Source organism: Anolis carolinensis, chromosome 1 (assembly GCF_035594765.1).
Source record: "Anolis carolinensis isolate JA03-04 chromosome 1, rAnoCar3.1.pri, whole genome shotgun sequence".
Lineage (NCBI taxonomy): Eukaryota > Metazoa > Chordata > Lepidosauria > Squamata > Dactyloidae > Anolis > Anolis carolinensis.
Genome location: NC_085841.1, coordinates 127,430,650 through 127,458,057, shown reverse-complemented (window position 1 = coordinate 127,458,057; position 27,408 = coordinate 127,430,650). Strand labels below are relative to the sequence as shown.

The window sequence follows — 27,408 nt, the reverse complement described above, 5'->3', positions numbered from 1 at the left end:
GCAGGAGATCTGGTGGTCATCTTTTGTGAAGTTGCCCATTCCAGTCCATTTCAGTTCACTGACTCCCAAAATATCTATCTTTAATCTTGACATCTCACCAATAACCATGTCCAGTTTGCCCTGGCTCATAGATATAACATTCCAGGTTCCTATAGTGTGTTGATCTTTAGAACATCGGATTTGTCGTTCACCTCCAACACCGTCGGCCATTAGCTTTCCTTTCATCTTTAAGCAATTGCGTCATCACATCTGGGGCTAGCTGGACTAGTCCTCTGCTCCTTCCCAGTAGCATTTTGACCATCTTCTGACCTGGGAGTCCTATCTTCTGATGGTATACTGACATTTCTCTGGTTGTACTGATCCATGTATTTTTCATGGCAAGAATACTGGGGTGGGTTGCCATTACCTTCCCCAGGAATTGTATTTAGTCTGACCTCTCTGCCATGACCTTCCCATCTTGGGTGGCCCTGCATGGTATAGCTCATGGCATCATTGAGGCACTGAAGCCCCAGCACCACAACAAGATAATGATCCTTTGCATGGGGGGATGTATAATTATGATTCACTAAATAAGGCGTAGGGAGACTGCTAGAAAAGCAGGCATAGATTGAAAGCACATTCTCAACAGAGACTAGCAAACTACAGTGTCCTAGACATGGGAAATAATTGATATTCCAAGATAAAAGGGGAAGATGTTTTCTTAGAGTTAAGAAAAGACAATTCCTGGTTGATTGATACTTGGAAACTCATAGAGAGCACAAGCTTCTGTTCAACAGGACTGTAGTCACAAACTCATATTGGGATAATAACCCTGGCTGCCCAAGCACCTTGGTATATCAGCCAGAATCAGTCAAAATGGAGTCCAGAGAAGTTTTTTTTAAAAGGTGCTGTGCACATCAGAAATTGGACAATATACTTAAACTTTTCATTCAGTCAAGCAACCAGAGGCAAATATTGGGTGAATTAAACCATTGTTTAGCATCAGTCAGTCATACAACTGATGTTACAAAAACCCGGAGATCAAAGCTCAAAGCAATATTTCTCCTAGGCCACTAAGTCAAAGGAAATAATCACAGAGCGACACAAGGGAACTAGGGATTGGAGCAGGGGGTGGGTATCTAGCTAAGTGTAATGTACTTGGAATCCATATGACATTTGGACCATAATTTCTATTTCACATATTAAGGTTTAAGCTTAATCATAGGATAAAAAAGACAATGACTTATGGGGACTTCTAAATTTCATAGGGTCCCTTCAGTGAGGAATATCCAGAGATGGTTTCAACAGATATTTCCTCTGAAATATACCCTACAGCACCTGTGATTAATTAGCAGTCCAAGAACCAGCGAGAGCCAAACCTGCTTTTCTTTCAAGATAAAATGGAATCAGGTCCCTTTAGGTATTCGGACCTTCTTACTGTTATATCATGTAATTAGAATCTGGAAAAAAATGTAAGTTTTGTTTCATAACTTTTTCAATTTCTTACCGGCATTCTTGTTACATTCTCATTTTTTTTAAAAAAATTACATTTTTACAAAATGTCTCACTTTTCCAAATGTTTGTCTTTTCAGTTGTGCAAATTTGCACTTTTAAAAATGCAATTGATTTTGTATGCATAGCCCCACCTTTGCCCTGTAGTATTGTAAGTCAGTTTTATTAAGTCTACAGATGTGCAGAATTAATATTCCAATATGGAAATATGTGTATATTCAATTAGTGCTTCCCACTTGTTACCAAACAGAAGTGAGACAATATCTAAGAGGGCATTTCATTTTTACAAGCAATAGTATATATTTTATAATATTTCAAACAGACTGTTTTACTATAGTGTTGCCAGTATACACATTTGATTTAATTGCATCATTTGATTTTCTTCTGGTACCAGACCCAAGGTGATGTTACTGTGCAATGTTTAAATAATGATTATGATAATGATGTAGGTGACAGTTCTAGTGTACAGGCAGTCCCCAAGATATGAATGAGATAGGTTCTGTAGGTTTTGTTAAGTTGAATTTGTTTTAAAGTCAGTACAGGTACATTTTAAGTGCAATTCTCTCTCTCTCTCTCTCTCTCTCTCTCTCTCTCTCTCTATATATATATATATATATATATATATATATATATATATATATGGAAAGATTAATACCTCTGTAGTGTTTGTTTTGTTTGTGTGTGATCCTGTTCAGAAGATTTCAACTCACTTTCAGTCCCTGTGATAATTCGATTATGAAAAATTTGAATTGTTGTGGAAGCAAGAATTGGTGAGAAAGTTTCAGTTGAGACACTGTTTCCCTGTAATAACTCCTTCAGGAGTGAATTTTCTTTCCTATGAGTAGATTTCTCTCACTTTCTATTATATCACTCCCATTCTTAACTATGAGTTGTTTTGTAAGTCAGGTGTTTGTAATGCGGGGACTACTTACATATACTTCTGATATATTTAGTTTATTCAGCCAACATAAACAAACATCTGTGGCGTCAATGTCACATTGATGAACTCTTCCCTCCACAATAAAAAGATATACATGAGTCAGGCACCTGTGCAAGTCACTAACCAAACTGCCAAGATTGTGAATCCAACTCCATTTCTAATTAATTTGTTGTTATTGTTAAGACAAGTTTTTCATCTCCTTGTAAGGAATACTGCATTTTTCAAAGAAAACCACTACAATGCTAGAATAGCCAATACCTGATTTTTAAATTAAAAACTGCAGCAATAAGTCATCCCACATGACTTAGCCTGCCAGAAACTGTTCTGGGACAAGTGGGGAACATAAATGGTAGTGGCGGCCATGAAGCATCTGACTAGCTTCCCCCCTTTTTAGCGGGCACTGTGGACCTGCTGGAAAGGGTGTGAAAAGATGAGAGCCAATGAGTCCAAACCATCAGTTTGAGCTGACTGGCTATTGGGATGGATGATCTGAGTGAGCTGGTTTTCATTCAGGTCCATTCCATATTTGGACATGGCTTGTTTTGCGAGCCAGTTGCTTTCTATATGGGTGCCACCTATTCACCCACCTTACAAAGTTAGTGATTCAATGTTAGTCTTGTTTTGGAATATTGTTAAGTTTCTGTCCATTAGTCGCTTGCTAAACTCTTCTTTTTGTTATTTTTATCGCTATCAGGATGAAACTTGCCATACTTGGAGACCACATTTACAACTGTAAGCCAGACACTATTCAGAACGTTTGGCCATCCACTGGTTTTTAGGAAATTCTTAAATTTTCTACAAATAAAATTTCCTTTAAATAAATACAAATTTGTATTTCCTTGAATTTCACCACAGCAACATGATATGAGTAGGGCATCATTCCTGCCAAGTTTCAGAAAGTTCTGGTCATCCACTGATTTTTAGGATTATTTTTTTTAGTTTAAGCACCTTGTGTGAGTCACACTCTGAACCACAGAGGATTGAAAAAATTGAAAAAAAATGTTTATCAGGATAAAACTAGCCACACTTGTAGGCCACATTTACAACTGTAAGCCTGCCAAGTTTCAGAACGTTTCAGTTATTCACTGATTTTTAGGAAATATTTTAAGTTTTTACAAATATAAATTCTTTTTAAAAACCTAAAAAGGTATCACCTCGACTTTCTCCACAGCAACTGGACATGAGTAGGGCATCATTACTGCAAAGTTTCAGAAAGATCCAATCATCCACTAATTTTTAAGAAATTAAATAAAATTTCTTTTAAAAAACCAAAAGAGGCTTCAACAGAAGAAGATAGATGTTAATGAAGGGACACAAAGTAAAAGTATTCTCAAAAAGCTAAATTAGCTAGTTGCTAGCGTAGCATTCATATAAGTTTTAAGAAACAGGCAGGCAGAGAAGCTGAACAGAGCTAAGGACACATGTTGTAATTGAGCCAGCTGGCAATATTACAAACGGTAGTAAAAAGACTAATAGGAGGAAAAGGGGTAATATTGAGCAGCTGCCTGATGAAGAACAACAAAGGAAATCTATTCGGGAGATACTTATGGCTCCGTCGGAGGAAGACACATTTGAAGGGTTTTCAAGTGATGAGGAGTCAATGGTTGAAGAGGGAGACGGGATGGATATGAGTAGAGGAACTAAAAGGGAGAGAAAGAAGCTACGGGATACACTTATTGCTTCCACAGAAGATGAGACATTTTTGGGTTTCTCTGGGGATGGTGGGTCTGGGAGTGATGAAAACGTGGAGGGCACATCAGACTGGACTAGGGTTCAGGAAATGAGGGATGTGTTTGCAGAGTCAACTTCTGGTGATACGTTTGTGGGATTTTTGGGACAGGACGATTGGCAAGCAGATGATACACCTGGGGCATGGGGAGATCTAAGTCTTGACAGAAGATGGAGGAGTTGGAGGGATGATAGGCGAGGTCCACGTGTAACCACAGGAACAGCTGGGAATAATGTTGGGGTGGAGACCAGCTCATCATCTGATGATGTGTAAGATAAAAAGAAGGTCTAAAGTGTCATATTTGGCGTTAGTTTGTCCCTGCCTGTGTTTTCTTGTTGGGCTTTGGGTCCTGGCTCTACAGCTTGGCGTTCCTGGTTCCTGTGTTTCTTGAATTTGGATTGGGCTATCGTGTTTGCAGCTTTCTCCCTCCCTGGACTTTTGGACTGACGACTTCGGCTTTGTTTGACGACCTCCGGTAACTACGTTTGGATTGGACTATCGTGTTTTCAGCTTTCTCCTTCCCTGAACCTCTGGACTGGCTTTGGCATCACTTTTTGCAACTAACTCTTTGGACACAGCACTATCTAGTGGAATTCCTTGTTAGAGCACTGTTTGCTGCTGTTTATTTTGAACTGAGCTTTATTCCATGTTTTCTTTCCGTTTAATCCAGTTTATCTTTCTGTTTAATCCGGATTATTTTTCCAGTTGCTTTTGAAGTCCAGTTTGGGCAAATCCTTGAGTTTTGGCTAGAGACATTGAAACTAAATGTCTCTGAGCGTATTTCTGTTGCTTTATAATAAACCCTTTTGTTGGACTAAAATAGTGTGTGGCTCTTTAAGGCCTCTGTGTCACGACAACATGTTTGTTCTCTCTCCATATGCCACTCCATCCACCACAGAAAATGGAGAAGGTACGCACAGCTCACTCACTCTCTCTCTCTCTCTCTCTCTCTCTATATATATATATATATATACACACAAGATTCTAAATGGGTTATATAGCTCTGTGGAAGGGCCTTGAGTCTACATATAATCCAGTGCAAATTAGATAATCTGTGGAAGAGGCCTAAGTGAAGCCTAACTCTGCCTGTCCCGTGGGCTGAGTCGGTTGCTAGGAGACGAAGTGGGCGGAGCTTAGCCTTCTAACTGGCAGCAATTGGATAAAACAATTATTCCCTTCCTTCTAATTAGGACTTTATTTTTCTTTTCTTTTTGTTGTATCAACCTAGAGCCGTGGATGATGGGTTGTGTTGTCAAATTTCAAGGTTGGGGGGCCTGTAGTTTTGTTGTTTTGTCCGCTGCCCTGATGCCATCACTCTTTTATATATAGATAGATATATATATATATTCTGGGCAGCAGAATAAAATATTACATTGAAAAAAGAGTCCAAATCAATAAATTTTCCAAATTTATCTGAAAGATTATAAATGCTTCGATTAATAAATGCTTCAAAGTGGCCCTTCCCATGTTGCATTTTGGTGGTCCATATCTCCAAATCATCAAAATATTCTGAAATCTGAAAAGACTTCTGGAATTTTGCACACCTCTAGCACCAGCTCCATCTGCAGCTGTAACAAATCAAGTTGTGGCTTTATTTTAATAAACACCAATAAGCTTCTAACATCTGTCAACAATTTTTATTACCTATAATAGCCATAGTTTTACTTACATCTATTGCGTCTGTCATGAGAGGCATGCCATTTCCATTCTGAGTGTCTCCATCCTGTACATGCAAATAATTGTAGTGTTTCCCTGTTTTGAAAGGTGCCTTCTTTCTCCTTATTTATTTATTTGTTTATTTATTTTTACATGGCTTCCCAAATCTATTTTTTTTAAAAAAAATTGCTCTATGGTTTTAGTAGTTTACTCCTCTTGTGTCCCTGCCTTTTCAAATATGCATTTAGCTTTGCAATGGGAAAAGGAAGAGTAATGGGGCTGTTTCTGAAGTTGTATCTATATCTATCTCCTATAGCTTTAACAATAATTGATATTGCTCTGAAAGTGTTCTGGCAGTTTGCAAGTAATCAAAGAGTGAAATGCTTTTTACTAGCTTTTGTGAAGTTGCAGCACTTTTTTCTCAAAAGGGAGGAAGGAAAAGAAAAGAAATTGAATGCTTAAAGGAAGCAGAAAATCTCTTCACACTCATAGAAATCTATTGTTCTTGTATCTTCTAAATGTGCCTGGTGCTGTGACTCTAATAGGTCCATCTCAGTATATTCTTTTCAAGAAACTCAAAATATTTTCCAACTGGTGGGCATCATTGTGGATGCTGCTAGCCCTTTCTGTCCTGACACCAGTTTTATTACTTCCCAGAAGTCAATGTGTAATGGGCTTCATCTGCAGCTTTTCAGATGAGTATTATTTACTGAGCAGTAGAAATATTGGCCAAATTATGAAACTCGTATGGATTTTTTTTTCCAGAATGATGAGTCATAGAGTCCTGCCTTGTATCTATCCTAACAATATTTAATGAATAGGTTTAGTGAATTGTTTTAAACAGCTTTTAATTAATTAATTAATTAATTCATTCATTAAAATTGTATTTGAATTATTTTAAAAATTGTACAAGTTTAATTCCATTTTAATATTGAACTTTTTAATATTTTTGATTGCATTTTTAATTGCAAGTTATGAGCTGCTTTGGATCTCAACTCTGAAAAAAGCAAGTTATAAATAGATGCAATAATGATATCTGAGGCATTTTATTCACCTTTTGGTGTTTTTGGAGACCAGACTTGTTATCAGAGATTTGGTTAGCCAAGACTAACAATTCACAGCTTTTGATACCCAAGCTGTCCTGGTCTTAAATTAGTGTCTGTAAGAGCAGAAAAGATTAGGGCAAACAAATGGAAACTTAATCCAGAACAGATAGGGATGCTCTTAATCCATCAGAAGATAGATTAAGGAATAGAGATTCAACTAGTACTTGGTGGGGCTGACACTACTACTACTACAGCTTCACAGTTTGGGTGCACTACTGGACTTGGCTTTGAAACTGGATGGCAGGTTCACACAGTGCCAAGAAGTGCTTTTACACATGTTAAGTTTTGGTGCTCCTTGCTATGGAGTGGGAAGGGGGCAGGGGTGGTGGCGTTGTCATTAGATGGGGTAAAAGAACTAACATGTCTGTTTGGTTAGTATAATAACCAGAAAATCAATGCTAAAAGGTATTCTCATGAACATCACCTACAGCATAATTGTTAGGTATGTACACGTTTCTGGATGGAAAGGGTGATGCTTTTGGACCTATGCATACCAATACTTTCCCAGTGTAGTTGAATAGGCTGTTGACAATATTAATGATAGGCACCTGACATTTACTTCTAAATCCACATTCTGTAATGTTTATGTTCTGAGCTATCAAGCTTTAATATCACATAAGCCTACCAATAATCAAATATCTCCAAATGTGTAATATCATACATCTTGGCATTAATGAGAAATAGCTTAAATGGTAGAACATGAAAACAATTTGTACCTATGACTTTTAAGCAAACTTTGAAAAATCATCATATGATTGCATGTTTTCTGATATATGCTGAGCAGTACAACAGCAAGAAAATAAGATGGAATCCAGAAAAATCATCAAACAAATGTCCCTTTTGTCCATTTTCATTTTTGACATTTAATGAGCAATTATGCCTCTGCTTATCACAAGAGATTTAATTTAGGATGAGCTGAGAATTGCTTGACAACACACCCACCAAACTCTGAAAGCATGAATAATTGCTTAGTGAAAATTGTCTTTAAAGGTGTGCTGTTAGATGATTCATTTACAGCTTTTTTACACATTAATTGTTACATCCCACTGAGGACTCTCTTCATACATTATAGGAAATCAGGAAGTATGAACAGTTTTGAAATGTTATTTTTCAGAAGTTTGGATGCTATCTCTTTCATCTCATTGGCTATCTTGGCTGGAGGATTCTGAGAGTTGTACTACAAAAAAGTAGTTTTTTCAAGTTCTGAGAACTTTATCGTATGTCGCTGTTACACCATGGTAGTTGCAATCACCAATACTGGATACATACTGCCATGTGCATCCTTGTTATCACACCTCCATTTCTGCAATTGCACGAATTGCACCAATTTGCCAATATACATATCCTCAACGTCCCAACTTCCCATACCCCTACTGTTTCATAATTTATTAGTATTAGTAGTAGTAGTAGTAATAGTAAGCAATTTCCTGGTTCTGGCAATGGTTATTTTTTAAAGCCATATATCACTATAAATTATAAAATAAGCAGCTATGATATTGTGTGACAGGGTCCTGAGCTTTTCTCATGCAATAAAATCCTGAGCAAAATCCTTATTCCTTCTTTCTGGAGCTTTTTCCAAGATGTGTGAAAAGAGATCTTAATCAGCCCTGATGCCCCACATATCCTTTTGTTAGAAAATCACCTTTACATGCTGGGGCATATGGGAAACTCATACATTTCCCCTTAGTCCCATCCTTACTTCATGAATATTAATAGAACTTGTGAACAAATACTGTTCACGTGCAAGCTGGAAACATACATAATCTATTCACAAGCTTTTTGAAATTGGTAGACATTGAAGAAGAGTCAGTGAAGACAATTACTTTATTTCTTAAAGTCCCTCTACACCGGGAGAAATATATTCCATGCAGGGGACATTTAGAGAGCAGAAGAGCTAATGCTGAATCTCAACTCATTTTTGATATGGACCAGGATCACATCCATCCTGCTGGGATGTCACTTCCTCTGTGTCATTGTCACTGTCCCAATCCAACCACAGAACTCTGTCCAAACTTCTGACCATTTCAGGTGCCTCTTCTGATGTCTAAATGAGGCACCCATGTAATGAGCAAGAAGGAGGGCCATGATTTTACCTCCTTCCTTTTGGTTACAATGACATCCCATTCTTATATCAATCTACGATGGCCAGGAGCTTGGAAGGAGCTCTGTGACTGATAGGAGTGGCAGCAAATTCATCCCCTTTCCCTGTGTTGAACAGTAGTGTTCTTCTGACACTATCCAGAAGGTCATTGCTGTTCAGCACAGGGTTTGGGAACAGTGTTGACAAGTTCTACCTATCCCAACTCCATATCCATGCACAAGCAAAAAGAGCCATCTGATCTGTACAAGAGCTGCTGTGATGACTTCTACTTTTTCTAAATTTGATTACCTAGGTAAGTAATTTCTCATTTCTTCACATTGGGTCCTCACTTTCAAGTTTTTTATTGTACCAATTCTTAAAAATGATTCTTATTCTAAGCCCTAGTAGTCTGCCAGCTACTAAGGCAACACAATCTATGCATACGTTATATTGAATTTAATCAGTCTTATGCCAATATGAGTATATGTAGGATTGCAGCCTGGTAATTAGTTCCACAATCCCAATTATATCAGTTTTCACAAAGTCCTGATCTAACAGGTCTTATATGCTAGTGGCACCAATGCCCTATAATTCCAAGAAATTGATTGAATTTCTTTGCTCTTTTTTCCAACAAAGAGTGTTATGAGGCAGTAAATCGGGAAACTAATAGCTAAGCAGAAATATGTCCTGTGGAGCAGTTTCAAAAGTAATTTCTTTATCATATTACAAATTGGGATGTGATAAACCATGCTACATGCAGAATAAGTCATCTTTGATTAGTATAAGGTCAAGGTTTCTGATTTCAACATTGAATAATTTGCATTACGATATATATTATATTGATTCATTCATGGTAGAAATGGGAGGTGGAGGTGAGGAATATTGCTGTATCCATTTCCCTGTCTTTGTATGTATTTTAAGATATTCCAACTGTCCAGAGGAGGGAAATTAAAATGATCAAAGATCTGGAGACCATGCCCTATGAGGAGCATCTTAAAGAATTGGGTATGTTTATCCTGCAGAAGAGAAGGTTGAGAGGGGACATGATAGCCATGTATAAATATGTGAAAGAATATCATGAGAAAGAGGAAGCAGGCTGGTTTTCCGCTGACCTGGAAATTAGCACTCAGAGCAATGGCTTCAAACTACAGGAAAGGAGATTCTACCTGAACATTAGGAATAACTTCCTGACTATAAGAGCTGTTCAGCATTGGAACTCTCTGCCTCAGAGTGTGGTGGAAAGGAAACCCCTTCCTTGGAAGCTTTTAAACAGAGCCTGGATGGCCATCTGTCAGGGGTACTTTGATTGTGATTTTCCTGCATGGTAGGGGGTTGGACTAAGTGGCCTATGTGGTCTCTTCTATCTCTATTATGATTCTATGAAAATTATTATTAATTTTAAATGTTGTATTGTTCTATTATATTTTTTGCTCTACAGATAAGATACATGCAGTGTGCATAAGAGGCCATTCATGTTTTTTTTTCCAAACTATAGTCTGGCCCCCCAAAAGTCTCAGGGACTAGCCCTCTGCTTAAAATATTTGAGGATCCCTGCTCTAGAAACTAGGACATAGAACAATACAGGAAAAGAAATTCTTATTTAGAGACCAGGTAGATTTCTATGTTGTTTTAAATACACACCAATGACTATTGAGCCAACAAGTTAACAATGATGGAAATGCTTGGAAACTGATAAACAATCCTTACCACCCTAGGTTTCATACAATCTATTTGTTGCTATACGACAGATATTCTGAACTGCTCATGTCCAGGATATATTCTAAATACAGAGGTAGATAATACTTAAATGCCACCTATATGATGTATCCAGTCTTGCTGAAACTGGGATTGTCCAGCTCAGATCAATGTTTAGAGAAAAGGCCAACTGGAATTTTTCAGTGCCCTGGAGTAAAGGTGGGATATATATACCAGTAGAGTGTGTAAAAGTTATTTTTGAATGACAGCTTCCAGAAACTACTAACCATTATGTCTAGAATAAAATGTGATTCTTACAAGGTCTGTGCACTGTACTGATGTGGAAAATAAGCCAAGCTACATCCTGAAATGTTTGAAACAGCATGGTTTCTTCCTGTACTAATTGGGCTTTGGAAAGAGATTGCCAAATTCTTTTCCAGCTTCATCTGCCTTTCTTTTTCTCTTTATTTTTGTGCAGCAGTGACTATAGTTCAGGTCTTGCTTGTCACATAATTCACATGTATTTTTGGTGTGTGTGTGTGCTGCTCTGTAACACAAACTGTTCAAAAAGTGCTGTTTTGTCCACTCACAAATGTGCAAAGTTTGTGTAGCATAAATCCCAAGCTGCAAAGATACTCATTAGTTCAGGATTCTACTCATCAGGGGGTACCAACAATTTAGAAATACGGTTTCAACCATTTCTCAACTATTTTTGAATTGCTTTCTCAGCTATACTCTAGTGCATAAGACACTATTTTATGTATGCTACACATTTTCTGCAAAAATGATCCAAAATATAAAACCCTATCCCCCCCCCCCCAGTAAAAAGAAATTGCACAAAAACTCTTAATATCCAACTGAGTGGATATAACACTTTGACATTCATTGATACTGATGTAAAATTAGCAAAGATTTCATTCCTTGTATGGGTTCTCAGTCAGTTATTTACTGTATTTGATCAAAATCCTATAAATATGTGCACCCATACAGAAATGAGATTAATGGACCCTTTGCATAATTTATAGCAATCTTTTTCAAATAACTAACATAAATACTTTTAGCACTTTTACCACTTTTAGAAAATGAGACAGTTCTATGTGTAAAAAGAGTTACAGTCTGATACTAGCCAGCATAGCTTCTCTAGGAAGCCAAAATCTGTAGCAAGAATCTCTTGCTAGGGTTATGATAATCCTGGAGAGAATAAGTAATATGAAATGTAAAATGGGCTCTCTACCCTGGAAGAAAGGTGGGATAAATAAAACAAAATACATACAAGCATACAGACACAAAAAGCAAGAGGGAGATTTTCCCCTCTCTTTCATTTCTCCTGCTGGAACTCAATGACCTACTGGCATTTAGAAGGTGCCCCCCCCCCCCCGCCCGGCTTCTACCATTATTCAAGCTTTGCTGTGTTGTGTGTTTTGTATTAAAGCAGAAAATGTGCTCAAAAGCTCTGAGAAGGCTCTAGATAGAATTAGCATACATTTTTAAGGTGATGAGTTGACATAAAATACATTGAAAACATGCAATATCATATAGGTAAAAGTTAAAGGTACTTTTTCTGAATTTTGAACATTTTTTCTGTACATTATGGAGTGTAGTATCTTCCCTTGCAATGTGGTGCTCCTGGCAGAGAGGTGAGACAAATAATCCTTTCTGTTCTTCACAGCTCTTAGAATACTATAATTCTATGGAATAATTCTCAATGAGGACTAAGTCTCAGTGCTTGACAATCCAATTTCAATATGTGTGGTTAAATAGGTTGATGGTTAGACAGATATGTTATTCAGTCATTCACAATGTGTTTGAACACTAATTTATCAAATATTTAATTAAAAGGTTAGTTCTTCTAATCTAGCAGGTGAGCTCTTCGACTCTCTCAGCCTCCTATTTGTGAAGTGGATTTATCCCCACCAGAGGGATTCCAATGTTTTTCAGGGGTTTCAACTGGATATAGTAAAGACTATCTTTTTAAGAGTTCTTATCCTCAATGTATATAAGGAGCTGGCTTGTCTGCTCCCTTTTTTGTGTGCCTTCAAGTCACTTTTTTATTAATGTGCCTTCAAGTCACATATAGAGACCCCATGAATTTCATCAGGTTTTCTTAAGCAAGGAATACTTACAGGTAGCTTGCCATTGTCTTCCTCTGAATTATAGCCTACATCATCTATTATTCATTGATGGTCTTCCATCTTTGTACTAACCACAGCTGACCTTGCTTAATTTCCAAGATCAGATGGGATGCGGAGCCTTCCGGGTATTACATTATGGGTAAACATTCTACATGAATGACTGGAGAGGGCCAAATATTCATACACATATAAATTCACATGTGTCTATATGGCCACACATGTGTACTTCTTTGGCATACAATGTAGTTCCATCCACAAAGTCTTATTCCTTCAGTGAAGCTTTTATTCTTCAGAGTCTTGAAAGAGTAACTTGTTTTTTTTCTACAACATTTAAAAAAGCTACTTGTCTGGGATTTATTAAAGCATTAATCTATACAACAATAGTTTATGGTCTCAGATTTTTTTTTTCACCATTGGAAATGTTTATCTAAAATTTAAGTATAAGATTATAGTTCAGTATATGGTTGAAATTGTTTCCTATTTGGGAGCAAATTTGCCACATCACTCTCTTGATATTTAGGCTTCACTTCCCTTTCCATTTGGCCCCAAAATCTCCCTAAGAAAGTTGCATATCATAGAGCAAAATTGCTGTGAAGAAAAGTAGGTGACAGTTGTATTTCATGATCACATGTGTACTCACATGATTTCCAATATCACTCTAAGCATTTTATTTTTAAACTCTTTCTCATAATATGGAGATTGCTGTTTTTGCTGTTGCCACTCATTGAGTTAAAATTTCATAGACGTGTTGTTTACAGTCTCAATAATTCTTTCTACAAGATATGGGCTATAATACTCTCTGACAATAAGAATAAAATCTGTAGTATAAAATATTAACCTATAAGGGAAAAATCAATAAAATTCTCAGAAGTACCCATTGATTGGCTTGGTTCAGCTGGTTGTCATTTTTGCTATCTTACTTCTAACTTGCTGGGTGTGTTTCTAGATGTCTTTCTGCAAATCTGAGTTAATAAATAGGTGTTTATCATGATATACCACTGTATAGAATGCTGACTTGATGGAAGAAGTCACTGTGACCTGAAAACTGAATATCCTACCACAGAATTTACTATGGGCTGCATACAATGCCCAACCAATTTGTTTGCCCCTGTATTCTCAAACTCCCTAAAGCTCCTACGTGCCCAAACAATTTGAAGCATTAATTGAATGAGCAATTAAATTAATCTTAATATTAATTAACTAGTCCCAATGGAATAACTCACAAGGATGATTTCCTTATATAAATAAATCTGGGGAAAGTGCTTAATATTATGTGATGATCTCCAACTCATTTAAAGAAACAATGTCATTCCTTTCTGCAGTTACAGTTGGTAATCTAAACAACTATATATATTTATCTTCATTGATCCAAAACTACTAAAATCAGGACACATCTACACTGATCATGTAAACACATTTACCACACTTTAAAGCAGTTGAAATGTGGAAAATTAATTTGCTGGCATCCAGGGGGGAGCCAAGCCATAATTTTCCATGATAGTTTGTCAGGCCATGGTGTGATGGAGCATGGCCTAGTTTGCTTATATAGGACAGTTATGTCCTCATTTGCATTTTTGAATCTTTTGGTCCATCCTCCCACCTCCTTTCACAGTGTAAATAGCCGCTTCGGAGCCAGATAGAATCCCGCCCCTCTTTTACTTTTTTTTTAATCTACCCTAATCTGTCACAGAGATATGGACAATTGACTTAGGACAGTGTCAATTTAAATAGGTTTCCTAAGCAAGTGTTACTATCTGGTGATCCACCTATTGGCACATTTGGTATTGGGTGGAAATTCTGAACTTCTCCTGAGTATCAAGTGATCTAGAGGTTGGGAATCTTTTGTCCTTGGGGCTGGTTTCTAGGTCTTTGCCCTCACCAGGGGCTAAGGGTCTCAGGGGCTTACACCCTCTAACTAGCCTTCCAGTATCTGAGCTGGACCTTTGAGTAACCGTGTTAATCAGGGATTGCTCTCTGGGGCTTTGGTGTTTCACCCAGGGGAGGCTGGGGTGGCCGACTGCCTCAGCCTTTCCCATATCAAATTTGCTCCCCTAAATTTGACAAACCATCACTGAGAAAAATTTAAATTGGTAACAGTTAATAAAATTGCCCTTACTTGATTTCACTTTTGTTGTCTGGTCTCTTTATGCCTCTGGTTTGTCAGCAATGCAGTTTCAAACTGGTATTGAAGAAAGTGGTTTCTTCATGCAGATGACTACATAGGAAATCCGGGAACCAGTTTGACACCTGGATGGTGATACTGATTACATAAACTTCAGAGAATTGATGAGCATTAAGAGCTTTATTTCTCTTGCTTTATGTGGGATTATGTTATCTGGCCACTGCAGTTTGAAACTAGCTTTGAACTGCATTAAATGGTCACCAAAGTTGGTGCCTTAGGTTTTTACTGCAATTTGACATCACTGACTGCATGGCTCAACGCTGCATGGGAGCTGTAGTTCTAGAACAGGCATGGGCAAACTTCACCCCTCCAGGTTTTTTGGCTTCAACTCCCACAATCCCTAACAGCTGGTAGGCTGTTAGGAATTGTGGGAGTTGAAGTCCAAAACACCTAGAAGGCCAAAGTTTGCACATGCCTGTTCTAGAAGGTCTTTAGCTTTCTCTGCCAAATAGTGTTGGTCCTTGATCAAACTACAGCTCCCATAATTCGATAGCATTGAGTCAACACAATTAAAGTGGTGTCAAATTGCATTGATTTTAAAATGTAGATGCAGCCTTAAATTTTGTTCAGCCACAATGACACTGGTGGATCAAACAGAGTCCCTTGTTACAATCTGATTTGAAACAGAAGCCTTTTAAAGAAGAATTATTATAGTTAAGAAATAATCTGGATCAAGCATCTAGTACTGAATCAGTGACATAATTATATGTACAATTAACAATTAATTATTGCAGAGTTCTTTCCCTAAAAAGGGTACTCTTATCGAGGAACTATCAAATTAAAAGGGGAACAAATGACTTAATGAAGACTGTGATGAACTCAAAAGGCAGATGGGGAAAGCGATAAAGTCATTTTCTGGAAGTGGTTCTTCCATTATCCCCTTTCAATTTTATGTAATAAGTAAAAGGTATAAAAGATGAATCAGTGAAATAAAATCTATTATGAGGTACAATGAAAGCAATTAAGTCATAATCCTTGGGGTGGGGGGTGGGGGTGGGGATCCAAGTAAATTCTAAGATATACTTCCAAAGCTGGAAAAGAGATCTGGAGAGGTATATTGTTAAGACCAAATGGAAAAATCATTTCAGCAAGATAGTTAATGAACTCAACCTTCATTGTTCCTCTTTTTGAGTCCTAAATTGAGTGTACTGGGGAACACGAACTTCAGTGGATATGGCCAAATCATTATTTTCACATTTTTCTGACTGGTGGGCTCCAGTATTTGCCTCATTATTTTTTTTAATTATCATCTCAGGTATTTTACCTCCTACTTGATCTACAGTTGCCATCATTCCAATTTGTTTTAAAAAGTGATCTTGAAATGTTATTGGTGGCTGGAGGTGATGCCTCTAGGTTAATTGCAGATCAACCCAGGAGGGTATCTGACTATTTGGCTGTCATCCCACCAAAAAGGTGGGACTTGAGGCTTCCGTGTGGGCTCTACAGTGAGTGAAACTAGTATTTTAAAGGCCAGTTTACTCACATTTTAGACCTGTGTAGAAGCATCCTAAAACACAGATGAGGACTGAGAAATAACTTTGCTAAACTATGGTACTCATTTAAACATCTGCTGAGTAATATGTAGATTGAATTTTAAATGAGTCTTCTGAAAAATATTGCAACCAAAATGAATCTCATCTACTACAATACAATGCATTCTTTATTTGGAATTCTGAAATCCAAAATACTCTGAAAACCAAAGTTGTCCTCATGGATTGCTGGGATAGTGACATTTTCACTTTCCAATAATTTAATATACATGAACTTTGTTTCATACACTAAATTATTTTATAATGCATTTCAAATACTCAACTAGTATATGTCTTTTTGTGTATGTGAAGCATATATGATGTTTCTGATTATTGTCCGTTGTCAGTTGTTTTCATTGATTAGTGATAAAAAACCTATTTTGTATAGCCTTCTGGTACAAGGAATCACTTGAATTGTCTCAATATGTTAGGGGTTTTTTTTGTAATTCAACTCATCTATTCTAGGAAAGATCAAATGTCCCGTGTATAATTCATCCAGTCCTGCTCGCTTCAAATGCTGGAAGCCCTATGATCTGTCCTGAATATTAATGGATCACTTGGCAGAATGGAGAATGCCTGTCATGCCAACCGGTTAGTTAACATTTTATTTTCAATTCTCTTGACTTTCCAGCTTTTTGTATGAGGACAATTAGAAAGCAATATAGCCATTAAGACTGAGCTTCTTTTAGACTCATCTTATTAAAGAGAAGTGGAGTTGGTGTGTGTGTCGGGGGTGGGGGGGTGGGGCAGGAGAATTGTTACAGAAACATTTTCTGTCTTCAAATTTGTAATGTCAGACCATACTTTTGTCTATAATTATTCCTGTGAAGTATAGAGTATGAGCTGTTTATATAAGATGAATGGAACCATGAACTTATAAGTACATGCTCCATTACACTTAAAGTGTATCACTTCTTAATTTAGATCTTGCTTTGGGCCATAAAGGGGGCTATTCAGGAAATTCTACATAGTGATTTCCAATTCTTTGTATTTATCTCCCAGGGCTGCTTTTATTTTTCAGATTTGAAAATGATTCATTAGGTAGAAATGCTTTCCCATACATTGGATTGATAAATTTTCTAATTCTTTTGCTTATGACATGGCAGCAAGGTAAGGGGAGGAAAAAAAAATCAATGACTTATGATGTAGTCTGATGGGATAGAGAAAACTGAAAGATACAGATTTTGAACTTATATGAAAACAATTTCCCATAATTCACTATAGAAGTTATGATTCTGTAGAGGCAGATGTTCTGGAGGTGTAATGGATTCAGGCTGCTGAAATTCTAATCCATTTCAAAACGATATAATGAAACTAATAATTACTACATATATAGAATCATAGAATCATAGAATAGTAGAGTTGGAAGAGACCTCATGGGCCATCCAGTCCAACCCCCTGCCAAGAATCAGGAAATCGCATTCAAAGCACCCCCGACAGATGGCCATCCAGCCTCTGTTTAAAAGCCTCCAAAGAAGGAGCCTCCACCACAGTCCGGGGGAGAGAGTTCCACTGCCGAACAGTGAGGGAGTAATTCCTGATGTTCAGGTGAAATTTCCTTTCCTGTAGTTTGAAGCCATTGTTCCACATCCTAGTCTCCAGGGCAGCAGCAAACAAGCTTTCTCCCTCCTCCTTATGACTTCCCCTCACATATTTATACATGGCTATCATGTCTCAGCCTTCTCTTCTGCAGGCTAAACATGCCCAGTTCTTTAAGCCACTCCTCATAGGGCTTGTTCTCCAGACCCTTGATCATTTTAGTTGCCCTCCTCTGGACGCTTTCCAGCTTGTCAAAATCTCCCTTCAGTTGCGGTGCCCAGAATTGGACACAATATTCCAGGTGTGATCTGACAAAGGCAGAATAGAGGGGGAGTATGACTTCCCTGATCTAGACACTATACTCCTATTGGTGCAGGCCAAAATCCCATGGGCTTTTTTAGCTGCTGCATTACATTGTTGGTTCATGTTTAACTTGTTGTCCACGAGGACTCCAAGGTCTTTTTCACATGTACTGCTGTCGAGCCAGGCATCCCCCATTCTGTATCTTTGCTTTTCATTTTTTCTGCTGAAGTGAAGTATCTTACATTTGTCCCTGTTGAAATTCATTTTGTTAGTTTCGGCCCATCTTCTAATCTGATCTAATATTAAGGAGAACATTTTGTGTATCATAATGTAAATTATAGAAACTCCATAATTTTACCCGGATAGCCTTCATGAATGAAACTAGTCCTTTTATATAAATATCAAGCAGGCTTTGGGCATTGCCTATCTTCATGATCGCATCTCCTTTTACAAACCAGCACAGGCTCTAAAGATCTGCTCTCGCTCCCGCCACCATCACAAGCGTAGCTGGTGGGGACGAGGGAGAGAGCCTTCTCGGTGGTGCCCCCCTGACTCTGGAACACCCTCCCCAGGAAGATCAGGCAAGCCCCAACCCTGTCCACTTTCCATAAGGACCTGAAAAACTGGTGGTTCATTCAGGTTTTCAAGCAGGATTAATCCTTAGGTTCCCCCTGGTTGTCAACTAGGACCCTGCTCTGCACTTTAGCCACTTCCTGGCCCTATGATATTCTGTTGCACTAGTCTTCCCCTAACCCCTCATAGTTGGCTATGTCCATTCTGAAACTCTGGCCATTCGTATTTTGAACCCATTGATGATACTTATTGAAACTGGATTTTAATTTTTGCGGTTATTTTAGTAGAATTGTATGTTATTGGTTTATTATTATTATTATTATTATTATTATTATTATTATTATTATTATTATTATTATTATGTTTAATTTCTGTTGTATGTTCTCCTTTTGGCAACTGAATATTTTGCATTATGTTGGAAACCACCCTGAGTCCTCTTGAGGAGACAGGGAGGTATATAAATAAAATATTATTATTTTATTATGTCACAGCAAACAAGATGGACATGCTGGATTTCGTATCACAAAATCACAAGTCAAACACTTCCCAAGTGTCTAGGACTGTGTGATGTATTTTCGGATGATGTGTGCAGATCCCAGTAGGGTGGCCTTTTGCAGTTGGCAGATCTTAATTTTGTCAATGTCTATTGTTTCCAAATGCCGGCTGAGATCTTTTGGCACGGCACCCAGTGTGCCCATCACCACTGGGACCACCTGCACTGGTTTCTGCCAGAGTCTTTGAAGTTCAATCTTGAGGTCTTGATAGCGGCTGAGTTTTTCCTGTTGTTTTTCGTCAATGTGACTGTCACCTGGGATGGCGACATCAATGATCCAAACCTTTTCCTTTTCCACAACTGTGATGTCTGGTGTGTTGTGTTCCAGAACTTGACTTTTTGCACTATTTTGCTGATCATTTCAGTAGTTATTTCCATCTGTTTTGTGAGAATTTTCCTTCAAACTCCTTTATCCACCCAGCGTTTTTGTTGTAGTTCTTATTATTTTCCCAAAGTTCTTTCCAGAACTTCATTGTTCAGCCGCTCTGAGTCCCCTCGGGGAGAAGGGCGGGGTATAAATGCATGTAATAAATAAATGTAATAAATTGTTGCAGTTTTCTCTGGCTTTATGGTTACTGTGTCTGTTGTTTGGTTCAGACGCTGGTGGAACCATCTTTTGTCTGAATGAAACAGTTGATTTTGTCTGTACTGGATGATTCTGGCTTCATATCTTTCAATTTTTCTGGCTGTTGCTGTAATTTGTTCTTTCACAATTTCTAAAGCTTCTTCAATTTTTCTGGTGTCCAGCCAGTACTTTCTGATCAGGTATTGCTTGATTTTGTCATTCTTCAGTTTTTTCTCTTTCATATTTTTCAGGTTACTTGCATCTGATCTAAGTTTTTTGATTTTCAACTCTAGCCTGACCTTCCACTTTGGTTTTCCAGTCGATTTTATTTGGGGCTGCCTTGGTTGCAGGAGCCCAAGCTCTTCTGTTACTATCACTGCTGCACTGCAGGCATACTGGTTTGTTTGTTCAATTGATGTTATTTGGACAGTGGAGAGAACTGTATTCACATCTTTCATGAGAGGCGCCAGGTGTCTCTTGGGCACTGTTTTTAGAGTTGGGAGCCGCTTTCTGCATTTGCTGCATTTGCTGCAGCATGAGCCATGATCTTATCCTTGAGCTCTTGTTGTCTTGCTGTCAAGATTCCTGGTGGTGCAACAGGTGTTTCAAGTGCTGGTTCTTCAAATTCTTGCCAAAGCTCTACACTTTCTTCTGGTTCAATCTGTTCCACCATTCCAAGTGTTGCTGGAGTCTCTGCTGTGCTGTGGTGTGATGGTAATTTGCTTTGCAGATTTTCTGGATTTCTTTGAGTTCAACTTCACTGAACACTTTGCTTCTGATTATGAATCTTCGTTGGTCAGCCAGTCGGGGTTCTGTTATCTGAGAGTCAGGGTACTCTTGTGTGATGACTCATGGGCCATGTAGTCCCGTCCCTAACACTGTTGGGACAGATGAGGAGGAAAACTTAGGTTTTCCTCCGTTTCAGTCAGAATTGGAACTTTCTCAGCCAGAACTGGAACCCTTGCACCTGCAGGAGATTTGCCTTCCAGAAGTTTGCCAAACAAACCCTGAGCCGATATCTCCCCCATTTTCTCGCCGCGATTATTATAAACAACAAAAAGGCGCTCAGGAGGCCTCTCGCAGGAGCGCTAGGATCGCTGCCAGGCATTCAGCTGATTAGCCTGCTTCCCATGAGAAACTTTAGGGAGTCATGCATCTGGACCCAGAGAATGGCTTTCGCTTCTGGTTCCCCAGAGAATCTGCTCTTGGCGGGAAACCGAGACCCTACTTAGGTGTTTTGCCCACGAAGGAGTCTTGCAGAGTCAATTCGTCAGCTACGGGAGTAGGTTGTGTGTGGACTACGCTACTCCCGCGGTCGAGTTCTTGCTCCTGTTTCCAGCCCTGTCTTGCTTCCCAGGACCTTGCCTTGCTCCACGGACCTTGCCTTGTTTTGGGACCTCGCCACGAATTTACCACGGATCCTGTCCTTGCTCCATGTTCCTTGTTGCCTTGAATCAAGCTTTGTGTTCCAAGAATCAAGTTTACTTCCTAGCCTTGCTTAAGTTCATGGATTAAAGGACCTTGTCATCTCCCCTCACTTTGCTTGGCAAAGTGAGTGTTTCGGTTATTGGATTACAACTTTGGACCTTACTATTTCATATTGGACATTGTTTTCCTGGACTATATTTGTCCTTTCCTGAAAGGTCATCTTCTGAACTATATTCTACATTTACTTTTATTGACTTTACATATTTCCTTAATAAAGATATTAGATAGATTCTGGCCTCTGTGTATGGTTATTGGTGCTCTGCAGCCTGGGTCGTGACATCTTGTTTCTACAGCTGATCCATCCTTTTTTGATAGCCATGCTTTTGAGGTTCAGATTTATAATAGCATTTCATAACTGTGCGCTTTTCTGGCTGCTTTCTGCCGCTTCTGTGACTGTTCATTTGTATTTTGATTTCGTAACCCACTTGTTGATGGATTTCCAGAATCAGCAGCATCCTGGGCGACGACCGAGCCAGTATAGACTTTGTGTTGTCGAAGGCTTTCATGGCCGGGATCACAGGGTTGTTGTATGTCTTTCGGGCTGTGTGGCCATGTTCCAGAAGCATTCTCTCCTGACGTTTCGCCCACATCTATGGCAGGCATCCTCAGAGGCATCCTACCTCACAACCTCTGAGGATGCCTGCCATAGATGTGGGCGAAACGTCAGGAGAGAATGCTTCTGGAACATGGCCACACAGCCCAAAAGACATACAACAACCCCAGTATAGACTTTGTTTTTACCTGAGCCATCATTTGGATACCGCACGAGATAGATCCCATTTTTTGGGCCTGTCCAGAAGGGCCCTTAGAAAGGAGGTCAATCCTGCAAGTTCTGCTACTTCTGTTTTTTTTTTTAAACATGGAGAAAGTTGATGTGTCTTTAGGCACCTCAAATAGTTATGCGGGTGCATATAGACAACAGTTCATAATTACCCTACCCTGCCTTAAGGCCACATCACACACAAAATCACAATCTCATTTCATAAAAGCCAATTTCTCATTTTTCGTTTGATTGCATCCTCAAAATTTTCATGGAAGTACAGCAATTGCTAGAGACATAGGGAAACAAGTCCTTACATTTCATTAACAAGATTAAATTTGACTGGTCACTAGTGGTCTTTCGGTTTCAATAATACCATCTTCTTAAAGATTAATAAATATCAGAATTTGGAAATGTTACCAGAGGGATGAGTTCAAATATATACATCACACAAATTATTATCCTTTCAAAATATAAGCACCTTAGTTCTAACATTAAGAAAGCCAATAGACATTCAGTCCTGACATGTTTCCTTTCCATTGTTTGGATTTTAGCAATAGCTAGATGTTGGCATGCAACTGATACCCTGTTTGAATAAAATACAGATAATTCCAGAACATCATTGTTTTCATCCTGTTATTCTTTCAACTTTCAATTTAAAGAGAAATAATCTGGGCCTTTTTATGCCTGGCTTCTGATCTAATTCTTTCTCTCAGAGGCACCACACTTTCAGCCCAAGAATGGAATATAATTCCTACTTCTTGTTTATTCAGGGTGGAATTTAATGAGACAGACATGTCAGAAGGAGTTAGCTGCAATCAACCTGTAGCTACCCATAGGAGTTTCAGGCAGCTGTTGGCAAGGGAAGGCAGGCGGAACTGCTTTCATCTTAGTAGTTTCAACTGGCAATGCTATGTTTGTTACACACACCCCCTCCACAAGGCACTTCGGCTCTTACAAAGGTCAAGGATGAATGTCAAGACTTAGGAAGCATGTGGATTTCTGATTAGGGATAGTTACAATGAGCAATCTATCATCATCATTGTTGTTGTTGTTGTTTTTGTTTTTGTTGTTTTTTCTTGTTGTTGTTATGTTCATTTATATCTTTCTTTTTTTCTCTCTACAAAGGAGACACAAAGCAGCTGAATTGAGAGCCACTCTAGACAGGCCGCTAACGCAGGAACCATTTCGATTTTTACCATAGGTGTCCAAACGACACCTTAGGTAAAAGTGAATTAATGCAGAGAAAACTAGGGTTTTCCAGTTTATGCTGCATTAATCAAACACCTGGAAAGATTTGGACCTCCTGATCTAACCAGGTGTGGGCCTTGTGGTGGAAGTAAACCATAGAATCATGCTGGTTAATCTAGAAAATGTAATAGCAATAACATAACTTTTCAGACATTGTTAAGTGAAACAACAGGTACTTGTCCTACAGATATGGAGATTGTAATCTTCAAATGTTCACCCTCCCAGCCCAAAGATCCTATAATGCTTTGTCTGAGTCCTTTCCCCCCATTTAGTTTTCACCTTGTCTTTCTCCTCTCCCACCTCACCTGGCTGAAACTTTGTTTTGTCTTCACATTTGTCTGTCAGCAGCTCAATCTCATTCTGCCATTCTGTGGACATCAACTGTTTCTGAAATTTTGTTGACTGTAGCTGGGTCAATATATTTTCTTTTTTTCTCCTGAAAGTCTGGTGTAGATTACATTTGTTTTCATTTCTTCCACTGTCATTCCTTGACAGCGTGATGTAATCCTTCTCGTTTTGAAAGTATTACTGTTGGGTTACTTGCAGCCAGTGATAATTTCTCTTTTATTTTTTATCCAAACTGTGTTTTGCAGCTCTGTATGTGCAGTCAGAGTTGCTGCTTTCTCATTAATAGCCGCTGTTTGCTATATAGTGATAAAACCATTCTCTCTCTCTCTCTCTCTCTGTCTGTCTGTCTGTCTGTCTGTCTTCTTCAAGATACCACCTTTGAAACCATAAAAATGATAGTGAAATATTTGTTAAGTTATCCTCTAGCCCTTTCTGTTGAAATACTGTTGGAAAATGTGAGATTGCAATCTGTTGGCACATTTGTGAATATTTCAATCTATTTAATATTCTAGGGTTCAGGCATTCTCAAGTTCTGTATAACATTCCTGATGCAGACATATATATTCAAATAACTCTTTATCTACTATTAAAAGCAGGAATGTATACACTTTTAGTTTACTCAAGAAAGTTGTCAGAACATCAAAAGGAAAAAATGCTACTTTCTATGGTGCCCAAACATTTCTGAACTACATTTTCATCCATTTCCACTGAGTCCTTTTAAATTTTTTTCAGGAATTATAATCAAAGTATTATAGTGCTTTAGCTATATCACACTAATTAAGCATGGGTGACATTTTCTTTTATTACTAGCATTTCTTTTTCCTCTTTCTTTCTCTTGATCTCTATTGTATCCTGGGAAGAGTCACTATATATGTAGATGGTGAATGCCATCTTACAACCTCATCAGAGGGGCAGAATTTTGTATCCTAGGATGCTTTCATGCCATCTAATGGATGGAGGCCCATGCCAGTTATCAATATCATTTGAATTCCAGTGGAGGCCTAGCCCTCAAACTGGAATGAAAGCATCACTGGACACTTTCCCCACAACATGGGAGGCTTTCCATGTTGTGCTGGCTCCAATGGAGGCAGCACAGGGCCTGGCTGGGAGGGTGATGCTTCCCCCATGTGATGGGGAAAGCATTGCCAAAAGGGAGCTGCGTGCAGAGTGACGGATTCACCTTGTTGCCCCTCTCTTTTCTCAGCAAAGCCAGACGAAGTGAGACACTTTGCTTGACCTTTGTAATGAAGCCCATAGCTAGTTCCAGGGAGGGAAAAAGGGAGAGGAAGTGAATAGAAGTCTATCTGCCTTGAAAAAAAAATAGTCTCTTTTTGGGATTTTTTTTAAAATTAAAAAATTTATGGGATCCATACAACCTAATTCTAAAAAGGAAATAGTTACTCAAGAGAGACAATAAGGTTTTCTTTCACTTTGTTTCACCAGAAAAAAGACATCTGTGAGCAATTGGAGGGCTTAAGGATTCCATAATACAATTTATAGAAGCTGTATGTAGCCATAGAGCTGCAGTTCAACTTTATCCAATCAAACTTGAATCAATGGTCTCAATTGGATGTTATATGAAAATGGCATTGGTTGATATTTTGGTACATCTAATATAGAAGGGAAGTTTCTGTTGAGATCAAACATTTATTTGGAGTGTCAGAAGCAGAGTCATAGTCCTTTCTCTGACCAACTTAGTCCTGGTCAGCTCTTTATTCCAGCAGTCATGGCTGTTGGAATAAATTCATATTATATATATTGTTGATGATGATGTTAAAAAAATGGGAGTCAGAAATCCTTGCAGATCTCTACAATTCATTCTAAGATTAGCCTGAAGGTCATGATCTAACTTCTTCCCAAACCTGCCAAGTGCACATAAAACTTTTATAGCATTTCCAGTTTTTATATGTGTGTTTAAAAAATATTTCTCTCTTTGGTACTCCTAATACCAGAACAGTGAACACATCCTTCCAATACATAATATGAAAGACGTAATATCATTTTAGCAAATATTCCTCTGATTTAGCATCTTTGTTTATATTTTTGATTCATTGTTTACTTATATAGAATATTTTGTGTTTTATTATTTTTATTGTAATCAATCTTAAGCATAGAATGGAACAATAGAAATGACTTCAGTAAATGAAAATAATTTGAAAGAGAAAACACTACAATGCATTAAAACATCATGTTATAATATACCGATGCAGTAGAACAACAAAATGAAGATGTTATGGGTGATGGGAAGGTTGTTATTAGCAATAGAACCACAGAATAGAAGTGCAATCCAGACTCATTCATATGGTGGAAAAGAAGGCTATAATTTAATACTACTTCAAATGACTTGAAAGTACTACAATGTGTTCATCTCTATCCTAACTCAGAGAAGAGTTAAAAATATAGGGTGAAAATCAATTTTTATGATCCAGAAGATGCTTCTCCCCTTAATATTAATAAGAAAAGTATATGCCTCTCTGATTCTTGTATTCCACTGCTATATTTCACACTGATTAATACTGATTTTTTAAAAATAAATGCTAGTGTAGTGTAATAGTTTGAGCCTTATACTACAACTATGGAGACCACAGTTAAATCTCTGCTTGGCTGTGGAAATCTGCAGGTAAATCGTACTCTCTCCCCCTCTTCTGAAAAAATCCTAACCCCTCCCTCCCCCCCAAAAAAAACCTGTGATAGATCTCCATAGGATCACTGTAAGTTAGCAACAAGTTAAAGGCACATGCAACAACAAGAAGTCTAAAGGAAGAATGGATTACTAGAAGGACTGTTGGATTGCAGTCCTCCGTATTACTCACCTCTGCTAACTCTACCTAATGGAAATTGAAATCCAACAATGTTTAGAGGAGCACAGTTTTCTACCCTCAGTCTCAGGCCCATAGCCAGGATTTTGATTCGGGGGGGGGGGGGCTGAGTCCGCGTGAGAGAGAATCTACCCTACCCTTTTGTATAGTTATCCCAATACCCCCATGCATATGGGATATATTGAGCATGGCGATCAGATCATGATATGAAAAAAAATAACAGTTTAAATAATAAATGTAAGACTTTCTCGCTCACCACCTTGAGAATTTGGGGGGGGGGCTGAAGCCCCTTAAGCCCCTCCCCCTGGCTACATGCCTGCTCAGTCTTAATGAAATTTTGTGCATGCTTACAATTGAATGCAAAATAGATACCATAAATGTACAGAATAAAACCATTGTGTTGGCAAATCCCATTTTTCAGTGAAAACTAATGAAATAATAATTATCAAAATTATTTTCACCTGTAATATAAATGGTCAAGCACAACTTATGCATTGTCTTAGGAGTTGTATGAGTGACATTGATGAAAAATCAGTTCTGAATCCCCGCACCTTTGTCTCAAGGTTTCTCTATGAATGGTTTGGAGAGTTGATTTCAGTACCATATGGCAAGTGGGATTGCTATGGGAGTTTCTCGTTGTTGAACTGTAGGGCAATTATTCAAAGCAAA

The 27,408-nt window shown here is 38.2% G+C and overlaps 1 long non-coding RNA gene across 1 annotated transcript in view; it reads left to right on the top strand.

Annotated features, from left to right (window-relative positions):
* The window catches only part of LOC134299410 (uncharacterized), a 134,235-nt gene that overhangs the window by 32,368 nt on the left and 74,459 nt on the right, over window positions 1-27,408 (top strand). The window contains exon 2 of the long non-coding RNA XR_010006619.1: window positions 17,006-17,131. This is a non-coding gene — a long non-coding RNA (uncharacterized LOC134299410). The remainder of the gene's footprint in view (window positions 1-17,005; window positions 17,132-27,408) is intronic.